The sequence below is a fragment of the Cydia fagiglandana genome, chromosome 12 (genome assembly GCF_963556715.1).
Source record: "Cydia fagiglandana chromosome 12, ilCydFagi1.1, whole genome shotgun sequence".
NCBI lineage: Eukaryota > Metazoa > Arthropoda > Insecta > Lepidoptera > Tortricidae > Cydia > Cydia fagiglandana.
This window is the reverse complement of record NC_085943.1, coordinates 7,207,173-7,229,183: the sequence shown is the minus strand read 5'-3', so window position 1 is coordinate 7,229,183 and position 22,011 is coordinate 7,207,173. Positions and strand designations below refer to the sequence as shown.

The 22,011-nt window shown below is 37.2% G+C and overlaps 1 protein-coding gene across 6 annotated transcripts in view; it reads right to left on the bottom strand.

Moving 5' to 3' along the window:
• LOC134669515 (endophilin-A) overlaps window positions 1–22,011 on the bottom strand; it is a 124,805-nt gene that overhangs the window by 89,649 nt on the left and 13,145 nt on the right. The gene's annotated exons all lie outside the window — the stretch shown is intronic.

Genomic DNA, 22,011 nt, shown 5'->3' with positions numbered 1-22,011 from the left:
GGTGCCCAAAGGTTGCCCAAAAGAATGATTTATTTTTATTGAATGCCTTGCGAGTATTACAGTAAGTATCGGGATATCCCCCGGTATTCACTGTAATACTGGCAAGGCTTTATATATTGAACTTTACTTGTTATTATGGATATTATTTATTCATTTATCTCACAATAACAATCTGCCATAAAAACATAACAAGCATCAAATGAAATCGAAGGGAGCCCGAAATATGATATTTTTTTATTGATTTAGACATAATTATAATATCGTATAGAAGTTATCTTACAGATGTATTCTCATAATTATTTTTTATCCATTAATCTTGCAAACGAAAATAACAAAGTGAAATTTTTAAACCCACATAACATTGTTCTAGAATAAAAAAATGTACCTATAGATATTCAATGTTAACCTTTACGACAAATAATAGTTGGTAAATGTTACTTACCGTAAGAACAACTGCGATGTCCAATCCTCAAAGTCACGCCAAGTTAATCGTATGAAACAGTCCAGAAGTAAATCCAAAAGTCCGTATAACAAGCCAACGCCAAAAGAAAATCCACAGTCCAATTTAAAACAAACACACACAGTCACACACCAACAAACAACAAGGGTTGAAGACCGAATGTCTTATCTCTACTGGACTCAAACTGGACACTACTAGAACAATAAAAGGATTAGAATCATGCTATCTCTTTCGCACTCGTACGTTTTTAGAACGCATCTTGTTATCAGCAGGGTGGCGTAATGCAGGTAGTAAAGTAAGTACGCGGCTAAAGTGTAGAATCTAAATATTGCCGTTGAAACCATGTTTTGCACCTCAGATATCGATTTTGAATGCAAGCAGTCACTTTCAAAGAATGTCACTAAAATGTTCCAAAACTGGACCTTTCAATATTGCAGTTAAAAAGATGTTTAGAAACCTCTGGTTACCTCAGATATCGATTTTAAACGCAATCGGGTAATTTCTAGAAATGTCCCAAAAAAGGGCATCTCTCAATATTTCCCTCGGAAACAAGTTTCGAAACCTTTGGGCACCTCAGATATCGATTTTGAACGCTATTGGTTAATTTCAAGGAAAGTCCCGAAAATGTTCCAAAAAGGACATCCTTCATATTGCCGTCGGAAACATGTTTCGGAACCTTTGGTAAACTCAGACAAGTCAGACACCGCTTTTGAACGTTGAAACTAGCCAAATTAGTTTCGAAAAGTGGCCTAAATAAAAAGGACATTAGGTAGGTACATACAAAGTAATCGTCAATCCGAATTGACGATTGAGGATTGAGGATTGACCGATCAATTCGAATTAACGATTAGTAATCGTCAATCCTCAATCAGTAGATTTAGAATTAGTTTCGTCAATCGTCAATCGTCAATTCGGATTGATCGGTCAATCCTCAATCGTCAATCGTCAATTCGAATTGATTTTTTGCCAACACTGAGGTATGGTTAGAACTGCGAGCCTTACAGAAACGAAATGCTACTAGAAAAGTGGGTTTGATTAGGCTCGAACTGCGATCCTCACAGAACCGAACTGCTATCAGAGAAGTGGGTTAGGTTAGGCTAGAACTACGACCCTTACGGAAACGAAATGCTACTAGAAAGTACTGTTTTTACCTCCTTTTCTACATAGTGCACCATCTACCATAATCTTTCACCGGGCCCCATAGAAGTCGGTTTTTTTTTCTTAAAAATTATCTTTTATTAATACATTCATCGTGTCGTATCAGGTGCCCAAGCATCTTTCCTCTTCTATAATAGTCACGTGAATATTCATAGCATCTGTCAATCCGATACATTTCTCCTTTTCGTTTATCAACTATACGATAGTCATCTTGGCTAAGCCCCAGTACGTTAAGATAAAGATAGTTTGAATAATATCAAGTAGGCATATTACAATGCGCTTATAAACGTCAAATAGAGCTACGCCGGCTCCTAAATCTGTAACCTTCCCGCTCACAAATCGCCAGTGTGTTAACGCTCTAACAATACAGAAATATAGATCGCGAGCCGTCCCTTGACCCTCTCCGGTTAGTCCGGTAACGATTTACCCCGCACCCGGTGTTCATTTTATTTCCATTCAACATTTTCCCCGTTAATAACCAATTTGGCTTATCAACGCTCCAGTTAACACTGCAAATTATGAGTCTTTAGCTGAAATTCAAATGTCAATTAAGAATAAGTAGCTATGATTACGTTATTGCAGATTGCAGAATACGTATCGAAGGAGAATTTGGGACAACAGGAAGTGTTATGATTTGAGCAGCTGGTTCGGGATCCTTTTGCTTCAAGTTAAAATAAATAGATTATTTAATTCAATCGAGACCCGGTCCGCGAAATCTAGGCTTTTGTGTGCGCATAGCGCTCTCATTTGGTCTTAAAACGATAACGATGACGTCATACGAATCTATATCTAGGTCTAGACCTACATCTCGCCCTTATTTAGTGGCGTGGGCGTTATGGCACGATCTTGGCATGAGACGAGTCGTCAATGGCGCCCGACTGTCTGCCGTCTACTTTCACTACTAGATCAGCATATTACGCGGTCAAGATTGAGGAGAAAAGCGAAACGCATCAAAATTATTTTATTTTGTATTTTATTTATTAGGAAAACTTACAGCTTGAGTAACAAGTTACGTAAATAACATAAAAACAGTAAACCAATTACAAGTTTCCACAGGCAGAAACTGTGTAAAGTACATAGCTTATAGTCAAAATATTTTGTTACATCTTCAAAAGTGACACGATTGCTAAACGGAGCTTGCAAAATTACATGTTCATAAATAAGAGCTAATATGGAGCTAATATGAATGCTTACTTTTCGGCATCTTGGCAGAAATTCGTTTGAATAAAATCCAATTTATTGTTCGTTCGAAAATGGTAGGTACAAAAAATTAGAGCTTAAAGGTGACAGCCCATTTCCAACGACAGCTGCATTACTGTTCATTTTACTATGGAAATTGACAATAACAGCGACGCGTTCAGTACTAGTAGTGCAGCTGCGGTCAGAAATGGAATGTTACCATAAAATAGCTACAGTTCTAGCCTTCACTTTATTAGAATAATTTTTACTCTATTTTTCCGTCTGCCTTTACTTTTTAAGGTCGTATAGGTTAAAGCGCGGTTGAACCATTTACGATCGACTAAGGGTCATTTTACGACCTCCACTTTCGGACACAAGATCTCCACGGAATACCAACGGGCATTTGCTGCATGAATACTGAATGGCCTGAGTTAAATATGGATCGAGTGCTACTGAATTAGGGTCCGACGGAATGGAACGGCGAGTCAAACCTTAGTTAAATATTTATATGCCTTCATTTCGACTGTTTCAGCTACAGATCACATGGGAGATTAGGGCTGATTGAGTTGTTATATTGATTTTATATGTTTTGGCTAAAACATAAATCAATTTCTATTTAGGAATAAACACATGGAGGGACGACGTAGACTAGTTCACATGGCACATTTTGACACCCTTTTGACTCGATTCGACTAGCGAATTGTAATAGTTAGGATAATAGGGGGTATGGGATCAAAAAATTCCATGCAAAGTATGCTTATTTAAAGAGTTACACTAATTGCCGCAGCTAAAGTGTTAAGTAACAATTGCTACATCGCTGGCCGAATATTACAGGCCCAATGTTTCACTTTTATCGAACTGAAATTTGAACATTGTCATAGTGACATTAAGTCGAATTTCAACTCTCTTGAAAATGTAACATAGAACCCTGTAACATTGGGCCAGACATATTTACGTATATTTATAATCCTTCGGCCAAAGTTTAACATGATTAATCAGTTGATCACTCACTCAACCGGATGTTGATATTTAACTTTATTAATAATTTGTTTAAAAAACTGACACAAACATGCCGATGCTCAATAGCCCGTTGCCCCGATGATATTGATCAAATACGAGTAACACATGATTCACTGACCGAATTAAAGGTAGGCATAACAATAAATGACCCGTATTAATCGTACCCCATACAGAAAGATTATTAGGAATGAAAAGTTTGTTTGGTGGGGTTATCCGCAGATGGTTAGAACGCAAAATGACTAGTGTGTTGTTTTGCCTAAATCGCAATTAGTCTACATCGCAAACGGTCTAGAACGCAAAATGCCCGAATTATTGTTTCCGTTTTATCTTAAGAGTGCTATTACATTTCGGGGTTGAGCGAGTTTAGGTATTTTACGCGCTGCGGCAGGCCGTGCGAGCTCAGTATTCCGATCCCTTCTACCACACTCGCACTACAATGATGGATTAAACATTCTTGATCCTTCGCGAAGCATATTGAAATCAACCATAACAACACTAACTGTACTTAACTTATAAAGTCCTAAAACTGTTATTTGGTAAGTACGAAAATACTAAATGCAGTGCAAATGTACATAGGGGCTGTTCATAAATTACGTCGTCTATTTTTGACCCCCCCATCCCTCAAATCATCCAAAAATCATGCTTCGGATGACTCTGTTTCCTCCTACGTCATGCTACCATCATCCGATGTCCATGACCCCCTCCTCCCATTTGAAACGACGTAATTTATGAATAGCCCCATACTCGTACTTATGAACGTATATTACTCGAAAGAAATTATAGGTACTCGCTTATTTACAAGAAACAAGTTACAAGAAACTGAAGATACACAGGGTCTGATGATGGAGCTGGAAGGTGGCCACGGGTACCAGTCTATCATGTAACTAAACCACTTCGTGTTTGGGCTCGTTTGATTCGTCTAAACAAGATCTTTGACACTGAAGATACACAGGGTCTGATGATGGAGCTGGAAGGTGGTCACGGGTACCAGTCTCTCATGTAACTAAACAATTTCGTGTTTGGGCTCGTTTGATTCGTCTCAACAAGATCTTTGACACAAGACAGTACTCAGGGTCTGATGATGGAGCTGGAAGGTGGTCACCATTACCAATCAACCATACAACTAAACCACATCGTGTTTAGGCTCGTTTTATTCATCTCAACAAGATCTTTGACACTATATAGGTGATACTCAGAGTCTGATGATGGAGCTGGAAGTTGGTTACCGGTACCAATCAACCATGCAACTAAACCACTTCATGTTTAGGCTCGTTTGACTAGTCTCAACAAGATCTTTGACACTAGGTGATACTCAGAGTCTGATGATGGAGCCGGAAGGTGGTCACCGGTACCAATCAACCATGCAACTAAACCACTTCATGTTTAGGCTCGTTTGATTAGTCTCAACAAGATCTTTGACACTAGGTGATACTCAGAGTCTGATGATGGAGCTGGAAGGTGGTCACCGGTACCAATCAACCATGCAACTAAACCACTTCGTGTTTAGGCTCGTTTGATTCGTCTCAACAAGATCTTTGACACAAGATAGTACTCAGGGTCTGATGATGGAGCCGGAAGGTGGTCACCGGTACCAATCAACCATGCAACTAAACCACTTCGTGTTTAGGCTCGTTTTATTCGTCTTAACAAGATCTTTGACACAAGATAGTACTCAGGGTCTGATGATGGAGCCGGAATTTGGTCACCGGTACTAATCAACCATGCAACTAAACCATTTCGTGTTTGGGCTCGTTTGATTCGTCTCAACAAGATCTTTGACACAAGATAATACTCAGGGTCTGATGATGGAGCCGGAAGGTGGTCACCGGTACCAATCAACCATGCAACAAAACCACTTCGTGTTTGGGTTCGTTTGATTCGTCTCAACAAGATCTTTGACACAAGATAGTACTCAGGGTAATTAGTAAGTAGTAATACAAAATAGCCAGGTTTAGCAGAGAAAACTTCTCAACATTTCCAAATAAAAGCTTGCCGTTCAGTGCTTCACGCGGTTTTTCGGAAACGACCATCAGAAAAAAATTCATTACTTATTTAATAAGTCCTTTTTCTAATATTTACAACGATATTTAAAAAGATAAGAAGACGCTTTTACTGGAACAAGTACTCATTGTTTCTAATAAGGAGCACAAAGTCCTGAATTTCGTCGACTAGTATCATCAATTTTGCATTATTTCGACTTTTCTTGTAAGAGCGCTCTTAACTTTATAGCGCTGTCGAGCGCGGGGCTCCTATTCTTTGCTGTTTGGCCTTCGGCCATTTGAAGATGCCTAAACTAACCTAACCTACCTATGTAAAATGTGGTGATATAAAAAGTGGGCATTTTGCGTTCTAGACCGTTTGCGATGTAGACTAATTGCGATTTAGGCAAAACAACACACTAGTCATTTTGCTTTCTAGACCATCTGCGGAGTGTTAGTCTATTTTTTTTAATAAATAAACGAAAATTCATGTTTATTTTAAATATTTTTGAGTTATCAAAGGGTCAAAAGTGGTTCTATTTATAGTAGAAGAGCCGGCCGCAAATTTTCTAACCGACTTGATACCACGATGAAATGCACAATGGTTTCCCATAAAAGTGATGCTAAGTCCGAATTCGATAGTCTGCCACGGCGGAACTTGCCGAAAGTACGAAAAAGAAGGCCACTTCCGGTGCGAAAAAAGGGGGCTGATTTAACCCATCTGATACCGAAATAATAGTTATGGCAGCAGTTAGAAATTTACATGTAGACACATAAAAGCGAAGTCTGCCAGTGTTTTTTTTGCCGGAAGTGCTTGGCAGACGCTCTCAAAGGTGGCCAACGGGACCCCTAATTTAACCCATCTGATACCACCATGAAACCAATTCCAGTCGGTAGGTATGAACCCTCATGTCAGGAATATATAAGTCTGCCAAGGCTTTTCCTGCCGAAACACCTTGGCAGACGAGATTATGTAAGCAAGGTCGGCATCGGTTACCCTACACTAACCCATCTGATACCACCATGAAACCAATTCCAGTCGGTAGGTACGAACCCCCATTTTAGGAATATATAAGTCTGCCAAGGTTTTTCCTGCCGAAACACCTTGGCAGACGAGATTATAAGCAAGATGACCATCGGTTACCGTACACTAACCCATCTGATACCGCCATGAAACCAATTCCAGTCGGTAGGTATGAACCCTCATTTCACGAATATACAAGTCTGCCAAGGCTTTTCCTGCCGTAACACCACGGCAGACGAGATTATGTAAGCAAGGTCGGCATCGGTTACCCTACACTAACCCATCTGATACCACCATGAAACCAATTCCAGTCGGTAGGTATGAACCACTATTTTAGAAATATATAAGTCTGCCAAGGTTTTTCCTGCCGAAACACCTTGGCAGACGAGATTATAAGCAAGATGACCATCGGTTACCGTACAGTAACCCATCTGATACCACCATGAAACCAATTCTAGTCGGTAGGTATGAACCCTCATTTCAGGAATTTATAAGTCTGCCAAGGCCTTTCCTGCCGAAACACCTTGACAGACGAGATTATGTAAGCAGCATCCACATACGAGGGATCCGTATTTTGGGATCATACAGATTACGGACATTATTAATAGCTGTAGGCTTATTTATTACTTTATGCTTATACATATTTGTATATTATTATGTTATTAATAAAATATATTTATAATTTATTAAACCTAAACTTAATACATTGGGAATTCATTACCTGCTTACGGCAGTAGTAGGGATAAGTGGGTCAGTTCTGGCTCACCGAGCCAGGCCAACAGTCCCTCCCCCTTTTTTCCCTTGTTGAGGCCCTGCAACCTTGCCTTGAACCCAAACTAATGTCATTGTAGCTCGAATCTAACCTAATTTATTTTTATTGCTTTTAGAATATTTCAATTATCTACTATTGCAAAGTTAAATGTTGAAATCTCTATTTCGAAAAATGGAATTTTAATGTGACTTTAACACGTTCACTGCGTTACGGGGGCTTTAAGCCCCGTACGATGTCATCATTCAGTGCGAAGTTAAATTTATTTGAGAAGTTAAAGGGGGAGAGGGTGCACACATTTTACCACTTTGGAAGTGTCTCTCGCGCAAACTATTCAGTTTAGAAATAAATTATATTAGAAACCTCAATATCATAAGCGATAAGACCGCCTGTTGTTACCTCTATTGTCTTTTTTTATGTTATTGTCCATTTATTGTAAACTAAGTGTATGTGAGGCGTGCAATAAAAAGTATTGTATTGTATTGTATCATTTTTGAAGACCTATCCATAGATACCCCACACGTATGGGTTTAATGAAAAGACATTTTAAGTTTCAGTTCTAAGTATGGGGGACCCCCAAAATTTATTGTTTTTTTTTCTATTTTTGTGTTGAAATCTTAATGCGGTTCACAGAATACATCTACTTACCAAGTTTCAACAGTTCTTATAGTTTCGGAAAAAAGTGGCTGTGACATACGGACGGACAGACAGACAGACATGACAAATCTATAAGGGTTCCGTTTTTTGCCATTTGGCTACGGAACCCTAAAAAGGAGGTATTAATTCGGTTTTTTAATGTTTGATATCTCCGTCATTTTGGGATCGATTTTGAAAAATATTTTTTTAGTTGAGTTGTAACTTGTAAGTATATACATACAGATTGGTTCCGTCTTTGTCAAAACCCAGTTCTGATGGTGAGATTTATGAGGAATCGAGGGCACTCTTCAAATCTTGTAAGGGTGGTTCACGTTTGTATGGGAAAAATTCAAACTCTAGCTAGAAGAAGCGGCACCCCCCTTATTTTGTTTCACTTATTATGTTGACAAAATACGCCAAGCATCTTGCAATCTTAACTACAAGGGGGTGCTCAAACACTTTTTTTAAATTGTATGAAATCAAAAAAATAAATAAGTTACTATTTTTTTGATTTTTATGTAAGTAGTAGTTTTCACATTATTTGAAAGTGTGATTTAAAAGATATTATTTTGAAAGAAAATGTTTTTCTACTTCAAAACTTATACATCACATGTGCAAATAGTGTGAAACCAGATATTTTAAATAAAATTCTGAATCATAATTACTCTTTTTGTTGGGTTTCAAACAACATACAAAATTTCAACGTGGTTAAGCACCACCTTGTATATGTATAGTTCGTTTTTTTAGCATTAGAAAGAACTTGCAAGAAGGTAAGCGATCTTAGCATGTCTTTTAATTGAAAAACGCTTTTCAAAATTCAAAAACTATTACTTATGAAAGCAGACGACACATCAAGATTGTTTACCTAATTTCTAATGCTAAAAAAAACGAAGTAAAGTTGAGATAAATTAAGAAACTTTTACACCAAGTTTCTTAATTTATCTCAACTATAATCTCAATTTATTAACAATAACAATTTAAAAAATGTTTTTTGAACCACCCTAACATATAGTGATACTGGTGTATTTTAAACAAACCAAGCATTTACATTCAGAATTGTGACATTTGATGAAGTGAAACTGCTGATGATGATCAGAATGGAACTCTTCAACGACGCATAGCTCATGTTTGGGGATTTGTCCTCTTCGTTATGTTTGTTAAGCACGTTAGATTTTTAAGTCATATTTTCGTGAAGCTCAAGTTCTGATGATGGAATCCATAAGGAATCGAGGGAACTCTACAAATCTTAATGGCATTGTATAGTGACTCTTGTATTTTCATCAGGCAAACAAGGATTTACATTAAGAACAGTGGCATTTGATGAAGTGGTATTGCTGATGGTGATCAGAACGGAACTCCTCGACGACTTGTCTTTTTCTAATTGATTGTTAAGCAAGTTACCCCACTGGCAAAACAAGCAAGATTTTGAATTCGACTTCTACCTGAACCTGGACCCGGACGCGGACCCGGACTCGAGATCACGAATTCGGACACGGACCCGTTTTCTATTTGGTTGGTGTAAATGGAGTTGGTGAATTTTTTGATTAATTCGGGCGAAAACTGGAAGGTTAGGTATCATAAAATGTTCATGAAGAGAAATAGTAAGAGATGGTATCATTACCAACAACTGTGGAAAATACTGTGTAGTTACTCTTTATTTAAAAATAGCAAAATCAAATTGCATGATTTCATTCGTTTTCTCCACTGTACACAGAATAAGTAATGATATTTAGACTAGACAAAAAAATTCAAAATCGCTCTCCTTCTTGATGCGACTGGCAAATCATATTACTTTTTGGAAACCGGGTTTTTTAACCTAATTAGACCCTGCTGAATCCGATCCGGTTGCTCGATCGAAATCTTGACCGGAAGTGAGATATTTGACATTAAAGGTCCGTTTTTTCGTTTTTCGTAAATAACTCTTAAACGGTGGTGTATAGCAAAAAATGTTCTATTACATAAGTAATATGCATACAATTGCCTACAAGAAAGATTCAGTACAATTTTTCGCTAGGATCAATATTAAAAGAGATTTTAACGCGGGAAATTTAATTATAATCACTTCTAAGGTCCAGTTTTTTAGGTTTTCGTAAATAACTCATAAACGGTGGCCAATATCAAAAAATGTTGTTAGACGTTAATAATCTACACAAAATTTTGAACAAAAAAGATTCATTACACTTTTTGCAGGGATCAATATTTAAAAAGATAATAAAGAGGGAAAGTTAATTATACTAAATTCTAAGGTTCCTTGTTTTTATTTTTTCGTAAATAATTTGAAAAGTATGACTCATAGCAAAAAAAAATCTTATACATAAATAATAAACGTAAAATTTCCTACAAGAAACATGCAGTACACTTTTCGCTAGGATCAATATTCAAAAAGACAAAGCAGCGGGTAAGTTAATTATAATCAATTATAAAGTCCCTTTTTAGTTTTTTGTAAATAACTCGTAAACGGTGTCCCATAGCGAAATAGGTTTTTAAGAATAAATTATCTACATAAAATTTCCTCCAAAAAACATCTAAAACACTTTTCTCTAGGATCAATATTTCAAGCGATATTAAAGGAAGAAAGTTAATTACAATCAGTTCACAGGTCACTTTTTTTTAGTTTTTCGTAAATAACTCGTAAACGGTGGCCCGTTGCAAAACAATATTCTACATAAATATTAAACATAAAATTGTCCACAAAAAAGGTTCTGTACACTTTTTCGCTACGATCAATATTTAAAGAGGTATTAAAGGGGGTAAGTTAATTATAATCAATTTCCAGGTCCCTATTTTTAGGTTTACTTCTATATAGGTAAAGAACTATTTTATTTTATTTTATTTTCAAAATTTAGACCCAGTAGTTTCGGAGATAAAGGGGGGGGGTGGTATTTTTTGTATTTTAATGTTTTATTTTGGGGAAGGGGGCTTTATCTCCGATACTACTGGGTCTAAAATTTTGAAAAGATTTACAGAATAGAATCTATAGATGACAGAAAAACCTATTAGAATTATGCAGTCAAGCGCGAGTCGGACATTACTTAGTTTTTGAACCGATCCCTTCATATATAAAATACACTGTTAAAAATTGGGTAATGTACGGAACCCTTGCAAGGCGAGTCCGACTCGCGCTTGGCCGGTTTTTATTCATTTTGAGGTACGGAACCCTAAAAAGAGAAAAGTGTTACATATGTCTTTCGTAGAAAATTTTATATCGATTATTTATTTACAAGAACATTAAGACGAAACGGGAGCTGAGCTAAAAGTCAATTTTGAGATTTCAAGCTGAATATACCCGTCGCTCTGACGGGGCGTAACCGCGGCGTGAGAGACTGTATTTGTATGTATAATGCACGCACACAGACGCGTGCGGTGCGCCCGTACTCGCGCTGGCGCGCACCTCACTGATTGCAATTTGCATTGCCACTTTTTGTTACTGCTACTACTAAGCAGGGTAATTCGCCAGTAACTGGCCACTTTTAATAACTGGCCGCCCTAAACTAAAAATGAATCCTATTCACCTATAAACAGAATTCATTTTAGTATAAGGTTTCAATAACTTCAATAACTGGCCACTTTATACTAAAATTAATTATATTTATAGGTGAATATAATTAATTTTTGGTTTGGGGTGGCCACTGACGAATTACCCTATTGCGATTGAACTTTTTTACTTACCCGGCTTACGTTTACGGAACTCGATATCGAATAGGGTAATTCGCCAGTAACTGGCCGCCCTAAACTAAAAATGAATTCTATTCACCTCTATACACCTTTATGTACTTAGTGGTTAATACTAGTATTTAGTAAGTATTTTTTTTTTTCAATAATGCTCAGAAACGGAGTATAGACATGACAAATATAAATATTAACGTCTTTGTAAGGCAGGATTGGACATTCTATAGAGTAAGAGTAAGTGTATGTAACAACCAATTCAGCTAGGACTAGGGAATGCTATCTAGATCTCGCAATTTCGAGATCTCGCTAGATCTCGCACGTATTTTCGAAATTTAACCTAGTTGACAGGAAATCTCGATATATGCAATCTCGGTCGAGATCTCGATTAATATATTCGAGATCTCGAACAAGACTGAAAGTGAAATACTTTGTTTTAAGTAATATATGACCTTAGATTCATGTTTTTCAGGCAGTGCTATTATGTGTACGGCTTTAGCTCTATTATTATTACGCAGTTTCTAAGTAAAGGTAAATAGTGGTTTAACATCGATAGCATTTCAAAGAAGTAAAGTAAAAATTAAAATTGATTTTATGTTAAATATTTAATTTGTTGTTGTTATTTTCAAAATATAACATGAGGTACCTTAAGTAAGTAGTATGTCGGCGGCATATCGAAAAATCGTAATCCTTGGCGTATCATGAAACGCCACCATTTCCTGATCTAATATTAACCCAGGCATATCACGATCTTCCTTATGAAAGAGACGGCAGATCCATCAGAGCAATGCATTCTTTGATATTCCTAGCTTCATAGCGGGCGCATTGTAAAATAATTGATCGAGAAATCATATACATATTTTCAATGATTTTGTAAATGACTACAGTTATGACTACGGTTATTAGAAACCAATTATAGTATGTTTAATATTCTTTCTAATGGTATGCATCACCAATTGATCAGTAAAATAGAACCCGAGAAATAATGATCAGTTGAGGTCGGTCGCCCGCCATTTACGTGACGGAACAAAATTCATCATTACCTACTTTGTTATATGTATAATATCATACATCAATAAAACTTATGTTTTTTGAAAGCTAATGAAATTTTTCGTATATTTTATAATAACATTAATTGCGATAAAGTTATAATTTATTGAGTTAGACGCATGTTTTGTCAGTACTTATGCCATCCATGCACGGTAAAAAATCATATATTTTAAATATTTTGTAAATGACTACAGTCATGACTACGGTTATTATAAAACAATAATTGCACGTTTAATACTCTTTCAAACGACATCTCACACGAACCGATCGGTCCCATAGGACTAAAGACGTGAACAAATATCAATGCTGGTCGGCCGCCCAGCCTTGATATTTGTCCTTCTTCCTTCCTTCACTTTTTCCTTCCTTTTTTTCGACACGTCCCCCCCCCCTCCATAAAATAAAAACCGGTTTATTCATATTCTGGAGACCACGAGGAACACGTCCATACCAGTTTTAGGTATTTAGAAGAGATGTCGACGAAAATCGTGAAGGAGACGACTTTTGTTTAATTTGCCTATAGACTATAGGAATATCAGAATATCACACCTTGAGGTTTGCGCAAAATGGCTGGTGTTCGCTAGGCAGATCATGAAATGTCGGTGTTTCATTATATTCCTAGGAATATCTCGATACGCCCGATTTTACGATGTCTATATCTATGGAATTCTTAGAGATTATTGATTAAAATAACACATTTTTAGTTACTTTGTCAAATTCGATCTCGTCGAGATATTAATCTCGATCCCGAAATCTGACTGTCGAGATCTCGAAACACCCAATCTCGATTCGGATTTTTCGTGCGAGATCTCGAATCGCCAATCTTGGTGCGAGATTGCATTCCCTAGCTAGGACCTTAAATTGCTTGACAATTACGGAGCGTGACTGTACCTAAAAATTTTGTAAACCCATAACCATGCAATAAAATATTTTTGATTTTGATTTCTAATTTGAAATATTAGAATCAAAAAGTTCAAAATAGATTGTACCTATGTAACTACAAAAATGTGTTCCCTCTCAACGCAAAACCCCTTGTGTCTTAGGAGGATCTAGATATTTTCACACAAGACGGTTTATCGATAACTTCTTACATCACTAGATTATCGACATTAAATGTCGACTATTGCCCATCACTTTTCTGGCTGTGTACGTATTTAGAAACTTGACTCCGCCCCTAAAATTAGTGCGATAGGGACAACTGCAGCTGAGGCGAAAAATCCTGCTTAAAAATGGCAAAAATCGAGGTTTCGTAGTCCTCTTTTTCCTCCTCCAAAACTTAACCAATCGTAACCAAATTTGGAAATCTAAAAGATTATGAAATTATCTGTGTCGGACCGTTTTGCTTTTTTGGCTAATTGATATCAGTTTTGAATACCACGCCTCTCATTGCGGCATAGTCAATTAGGCCATTTTGGCCATTTTTGAAGGGCTCTAGCGCCTTAAAAAACAAAAATATAAAAAAAAGCAAAACGGTCCGACACAGATATTGACAATATTAATCTGTGTTGAAAAAATCATTGCTCTAGCTTCAAAAACCACGGAGGAAAACGAGGACTACGTTTGTATGGAGAAATGACCACTCCTGTTGGCTCTTAAGAACTTATTTTGCTATGAGCCTTATTTTACGAGTCATTTGCGAAATCCTAAAAATAGGGACCTGGAAATTGATTATAATTAACTTACCCCCTTTAATATCTCTTTAAATATTGATCGTAGCGAAAAAGTGTACAGAACCTTTTTTGTGGACAATTTTATGTAGAATATTGTTTTGCAACGGGCCACCGTTTACGAGTTATTTACGAAAAACTAAAAAAAAGTGACCTGTGAACTGATTGTAATTAACTTTCTTCCTTTAATATCGCTTGAAATATTGATCCTAGAGAAAAGTGTTCTAGATGTTTTTTGGAGGAAATTTTATGTAGATAATTTATTCTTAAAAACCTATTTCGCTATGGGACACCGTTTACGAGTTATTTACAAAAAACTAAAAAGGGACTTTAAAATTGATTATAATTAACTTACCCGCTGCTTTGTCTTTTTAAATATTGATCCTAGCGAAAAGTGTTCTGCATGTTTCTTGTAGGAAATTTTACGTTTATTATTTATGTATAAGATTTTTTTGCTATGAGTCATACTTTTAAAATTATTAACGAAAAAATAAAAACAAGGAACCTTCGAATTTATTATAATTAACTTTCCCTCTTTATTATCTTTTTAAATATTGATCCCTGCGAAAAGTATACTGAATCTTTTTTGTTCAAAATGTTGTGTAGATTATTAACGTCTAACAACATTTTTTGATATTGGCCACCGTTTATGAGTTATTTACGAAAACCTAAAAAACGGGACCTTAGAAGTGATTATAATTAAATTTCCCGCGTTAAAATCTCTTTGAATATTGACCCTAGCGAAAAATTGTACTGAATCTTTCTTGTAGGCAATTTTATGCAGAATACTTATGTAATAGAACATTTTTTGCTATGTGCCACCGTTTAAGAGTTATTTACGAAAAACGAAAAAAAGGGACCTTTAATGTCAAATATCTCACTTCTGGTCAAGATTTCGATCGAGCAACCGGCAAATTCGGATTCAGCGGGGTCTAATTAGGTTAAAAAACCCGGTTGCCAAAAAATTATATGCTTTGCCAGTCGAAATCGATTTTAGGAAAAATATGACCAGTCTAATTACTATATATGTTCAGAATATTATTTGAATTAACTTAGGATAGGATACTTAGGATAGGAAATAAATGTGTGTTTTTATATCTTTAAACCCAATTACTAAGTAGACTGCACATACATTAAAGTCACATTAAAATTCCATTTTGCGAAATAGAGATTTCAACCTTTAACTTTGCAAAAGTAGATAATTGAAATATTCTAAAAGCAATAAAAATAGATTAGGTTAGATTCGAGCTACAATGACATTAGTTTGGGTTCAAGGCAAGGTTGCAGGGCCTCAACAAGGGAAAAAAGGGGGAGGGACTGTTGGCCTGGCTCAGTGAGCCAGAACTGACCCACTTATCCCTACTACTGCCGTAAGCAGGTAATGAATTCCCAATGTATTAAGTTTAGGTTTAATAAATTATAAATATATTTTATTAATAACATAATAATATACAAATATGTATAAGCATAAAGTAATAAATAAGCCTACAGCTATTAATAATGTCCGTAATCTGTATAATCCCAAAATACGGATCCCTCGTATGTGGATGCTGCTTACATAATCTCGTCTGTCAAGGTGTTTCGGCAGGAAAGGCCTTGGCAGACTTATAAATTCCTGAAATGAGGGTTCATACCTACCGACTAGAATTGGTTTCATGGTGGTATCAGATGGGTTACTGTACGGTAACCGATGGTCATCTTGCTTATAATCTCGTCTGCCAAGGTGTTTCGGCAGGAAAAACCTTGGCAGACTTATATATTTCTAAAATGGGGGTTCATACCTACCGACTGGAATTGGTTTCATGGTGGTATCAGATGGGTTAGTGTAGGGTAACCGATGCCGACCTTGCTTACATAATCTCGTCTGCCGTGGTGTTACGGCAGGAAAAGCCTTGGCAGACTTGTATATTCGTGAAATGAGGGTTCATACCTACCGACTGGAATTGGTTTCATGGCGGTATCAGATGGGTTAGTGTACGGTAACCGATGGTCATCTTGTTTATAATCTCGTCTGCCAAGGTGTTTCGGCAGGAAAAACCTTGGCAGACTTATATATTCCTAAAATGGGGGTTCGTACCTACCGACTGGAATTGGTTTCATGGTGGTATCAGATGGGTTAGTGTAGGGTAACCGATGCCGACCTTGCTTACATAATCTCGTCTGCCAAGGTGTTTCGGCAGGAAAAGCCTTGGCAGACTTATATATTCCTGACATGAGGGTTCATACCTACCGACTGGAATTGGTTTCATGGTGGTATCAGATGGGTTAAATTAGGGGTCCCGTTGGCCACCTTTGAGAGCGTCTGCCAAGCACTTCCGGCAAAAAAAACACTGGCAGACTTCGCTTTTATGTGTCTACATGTAAATTTCTAACTGCTGCCATAACTATTATTTCGGTATCAGATGGGTTAAATCAGCCCCCTTTTTTCGCACCGGAAGTGGCCTTCTTTTTCGTACTTTCGGCAAGTTCCGCCGTGGCAGACTATCGAATTCGGACTTAGCATCACTTTTATGGGAAACCATTGTGCATTTCATCGTGGTATCAAGTCGGTTAGAAAATTTGCGGCCGGCTCTTCTACTATTAACTGGTTCGCGTAATGTAACACACTAATGCCGCGCAGCCAGTTCCTTTTATGGCTCCTCTTCACGTTGGGCCAACGCCAACGCCAACGAGGGACGCATTTATGCGTTAGAGGGAGCAAGTGATATTGCTATCTCATACTACCGCATGGCTGTGTCCCTCGTTGGCGTTGGCGTTGGCCCAACGTGAAGAGGAGCCTTTACTGGAACTTGGCTTGGCACTCTGCTGCGTGTCTTGATTTCTTGATATTAATTAGTAAAGTGTCATTCTATGGAACTTGCTAACTATGTAAACAAACTGACTGAAATCATCATTCAGTGACAGTTTCAATATGGCGGTTTGTTTACATAGCAAGTTCTATAAAATGACACTTCAATACTAGTTACTGGCAGACTTAATCATAAAATTCATAAATTATAATTCGTGGCTCCTTGACACTTCAAAAACTGCTGATTTGTACTGCTGCGATTGACTCTGCTTATGAAAAAATTGCCGACTGTTGAGACGGTAAAACTATGTTGACCCAAACGACTGCAATCCTATCAATATAACTGTGGAGCTATGAATTTACGATCATTTTAATGTGGAAGCCGTTCCGCACCCAACCTAAACTTTCCACACGCGCACGCTCGACGAATCGAATTCCTTAGGGGAAAAGTGTTTACGTATGCCTATAGCTAAGAGTCTTAGGACAGAGATCACTGGTTCTCGAAGCCAGCCAGGCTTCTCTATTTCTTCGAGCTATTTTAATTAGCTGTACTCGTATATAAGTAGTTCTGGGATAGATACAGTACTTAGGTTCTACGCTCTTTTATCTTCCGGCCCGAGATTTCATATATCCCATACCCATACACATACTCGTAACCATAATATTATATGGATTTGTGGGGTTGGTGGTTTCCGTTGCCAGACGTCAGACCGTCCACACCAATATAGCATTACTGTTTCCTGATTATCATTACACCTCATTAAACAATGTTTTTATGTTCAATTTGATTGTATGTTTGCGATAAACTCAAAAACTACTGGACGGATTTTCATGCGGGATTCACCTATCAACAAAGTGATTCTTGAGGAAGGTTTAGATGTATAATTTGTTAATCCGTGCGAAGCCAGGGCGGGTCGCTAGTACCTTATATAGAGAGGCGAACCATATGTCGAGTTTTGGTGGTGGTTTATTTATTTATTTTCGCGGTGGGAGGGTGATAATGGGAACAATAATTGTCATCAGTTCGCCTCCGGCGAAATGCACTGCGAGCCGAAGGAATTCCAGTCCAAGAGCATCATTCGCATTTTAACAATGACATTTTAATTGGACTAGCAATCAACAATATTAAGTACGAGTGAGATCACTATAAGTAGTGTCAAATTAAGTTCATATTTTTACTGTTCGAATCCAACACTCCAGGCGTGTGTACATACTGTACGTAGCAATAAACCGTTAATGGATGTTCCCATGTTAACACCTTCACAGGAAAGAATGTATAAAAATACAGGTAAACAAAGTTTATGTTTTCCTTGTATTATGGCTGCCTTTATAAGCCGAAGGAACTAAAGAATTTCTCTTTGTGTAGGTACGCGATTTTCTAGCGGTTAACAAGGTGTAGGTACTGCCTGCAAGAGCTGTGATTACATCGCGCTGTGGAATATCTACAATATCTAAATTCTTAATACGAAAAAGGGAATTTCTAGAGGTTAAGCAAAACCATAAACCAGTCAGTGAAAACGATTTCGCATATCTAATTCATAACGTTATTACGCAATTTGAAAGTTACGTTACGGTCAGGTATGTGATTAGTTATGCTTGTCATTATCACAGAAGCACGACTACATCTGATAAAAAAAAATATTTTTTTTTACAAAGTATAATTTAAAGTGATCTGCCTGGATATTGGATATATTTTAAGATAATTGGGTAAATTCAATTAAATCACTCCAGCGTCACTTTGCCTACGAGCGCAAACATTTTCAACTTATTTTAAACCAATTTCCCTGACACTATTAATACCAGAGAAACAGCCTCACACTATGAAAATACCTGTTCTGTTTTCCGTGCTGCTCAAGCGTCAACTTTCGGCACACTGCGCTAAAGAAGTTGCGGCTTTTCGGCTCCGTCGAACAGTAATACTATAGACACATCTGCCAGTAAATAAGAAAGTCAGATCACATGGAATAGTCGGCCGAGGCGAAGCCGATAATTCTTACTTTACGGTAACTATGTAAGTACATACATACTTAAGAGCCAACAGGAGTGGTCATTTCTCCATACAAACGTACTCCTCGTTTTCCTCCGTGGTTTTTGAAGCTAGAGCAATGATTTTTTCAACACAGATTAATATTGTCAATATCTGTGTCCGTTTTGCTTTTTTTGATATTTTTGTTTTTTTAAGGCGCTAGAGCCCTTCAAAAATGGCCAAAATGGCCTTATTGACTATGCCGCAATGAGAGGCGTGGCATTCAAAACTGATATCAATTAGCCAAAAAAGCAAAACGGTCCGACACAGATAATTTCATAATCATTTAGAGTTCCAAATTTGGTTACGATTAGTTAAGTTTTGGAGGAGGAAACAGAGGAATGCGAAACCTCGATTTTTGAGATTTTTACGCAGGATTTTTCGCCTTGTCCTTATCGCACTACTTTTAGGTGCCGCTTCCGTTAGCGAGACGGGTATATTTACCTAAAATATTTAAAACTCAGCTCCTGTTTCGTCTTAATATCTTATGTATACCTATCTTTAAGCAATTCGCGCACCTACAGTCACAAACAGTGCAAACTTCGATTATATGGCAGCAGTTAGGATCATGCATGTGGCTCTCTATGGTCTGTATCTTTAGGTATTTAAATAAAAGTAAACAAAAAATTTGTACATTTTCGGGTAGTTATAACATTTATTGGTTAACCAACCAAATACAAAACCGCCTGGATCAGTGACTTAATCACCTGACTTTAACCTACATTATTTGATCATGTAATTTTGTTTTATCTTTTGTTTACTTTTATTTAAATACTTAAAGATACAGAGTTTAGTGACATGACAGTGACCCTCACAGCGCGATTGTATCGAGTTACTCTGTTCTGGACTCATTCTGTGTTAAAGGTACTATTTTAAAAGCGAGCAAGTGCCGTTAACCACCCGCTCAATACGCCAGGGGGGCTTATTACTATAAATAGAGACCCCCCGCGTCTCGAGTGCACTTTGTAAACTTACAATACAAACGTATTAGTTTCACATCAAGCAAAAACAGACTTTATGTGACATGGTATAAGGTAGAAAAAATCTATGACAAATTAGTGTGTACCTGCTATGCCAGCTGTGTATATGCACACTTCAGATGCAGCTGATGTGGTAATTGAGCGTTATTATGTGGGAAGCACGAATAAACCACGATTTTCTTTAGCATCAACATAAAAAGTAAAAAATACGGTACCCGTACCGGTAAAATTAACGTTAACTAGGTAACGTTATAATAATGTTAAGTTATCAAGTAACGTTACCATTTACTACCGGTAGTAAGGTATTTTTATGATTTTAACGTTACTTTATAATGCGAATTGGTAACGTTAACAAGCCCTGAACTCTACAGAATAAATAAGTTTAAAACCATGGCAGTTTAATTTATAGTCAAGAATAAGTAGATACATTTGACTAAACTACTCGTACCTAGTCCACAGCAGAAAACACTAGAAAAGCGGCTGAATTCCATATTATGATAATCAAAAATACAGGGTGTTACTTTCCATGGGGCTTTAAATCCAGGGCTTGATACTACTCGCTAAACTGAGCTACTTTTATTATGGCACCAACCCCAAAATCCCGATTTTTTTTTTAAATACATTTTGGCTGATCAGATCTCGACGTTTTCTATGGAAAAGCAAAAAAAAATTCCTGTTGGGAATGGGTTGGTCCCATAGTAAAAGTAGTTCAGTTTAGCGAGTAAAATCAAGGCCGGGAATTAAAGCCCCATGGTCAGACACATACTGTATAAAATTAGCGTGTGGTAACTACACGTCCATTTAACCATTATTAATATTTAACAATTTCCAGGGTTACGTAGGCAGGTAGATAAGTCGTTGGCTACAAAGATTACCAAACGGAGCCTCCTTTTCACCGTAGAGAACCGTAAAGGTAAGCGGACCTCTAAAACAAAAGTCAGTTAACCTACCTAAGTACCTATTAAATTAATAAGTAGGTAGAGGTAGATATTCTGGGTATCACTAGTGTCTAAAATCATTCACCTAAATAATTCCTTAACACACATGCATAATCTTTTTAACCTTGTGTGAGCAAAAAACATGGATGACATCATGAACAGCGCCTTGCCTACATACAAGCAATTCACGCTATTCATAGTAATAATAACAGTAAGGTTCAGAATAGTTCAATTGAGCCAGTTTTAATGCAGGCAAATGGAGTTTGGCACAATTGCACCAGAGACCAGTAAATGGCAAAGACAGGTCACGTACAATGTTGCGCTCTCTCCTAATATTATTGTTGCACAGTGAGCATGGGCATATCTGGACGCGTCCTAATTTTTTATTGACACGCAAACAAAAGGTAACAAAGGTTGTTACGGTATATTTGGCTACTTAGGCGGTCAAGTATTTCATGTTACCTGTACGCATTTGTAAAGGTTTGACATTCATGTGTTGTGTACCGTTTATGCTTGGAATATGAAACCTTGGAATATGTTGTCACTGTAACGTAATACCATCTGTTTTAACGCTCGCAGATAACTCAATAAGTCAATCGATATCGTTAGGGCGTATTGAGTTGAGGTAAGGTGGAATGTATTTTTGATGAGATGAGCAGTGATTAGTGAGTGTT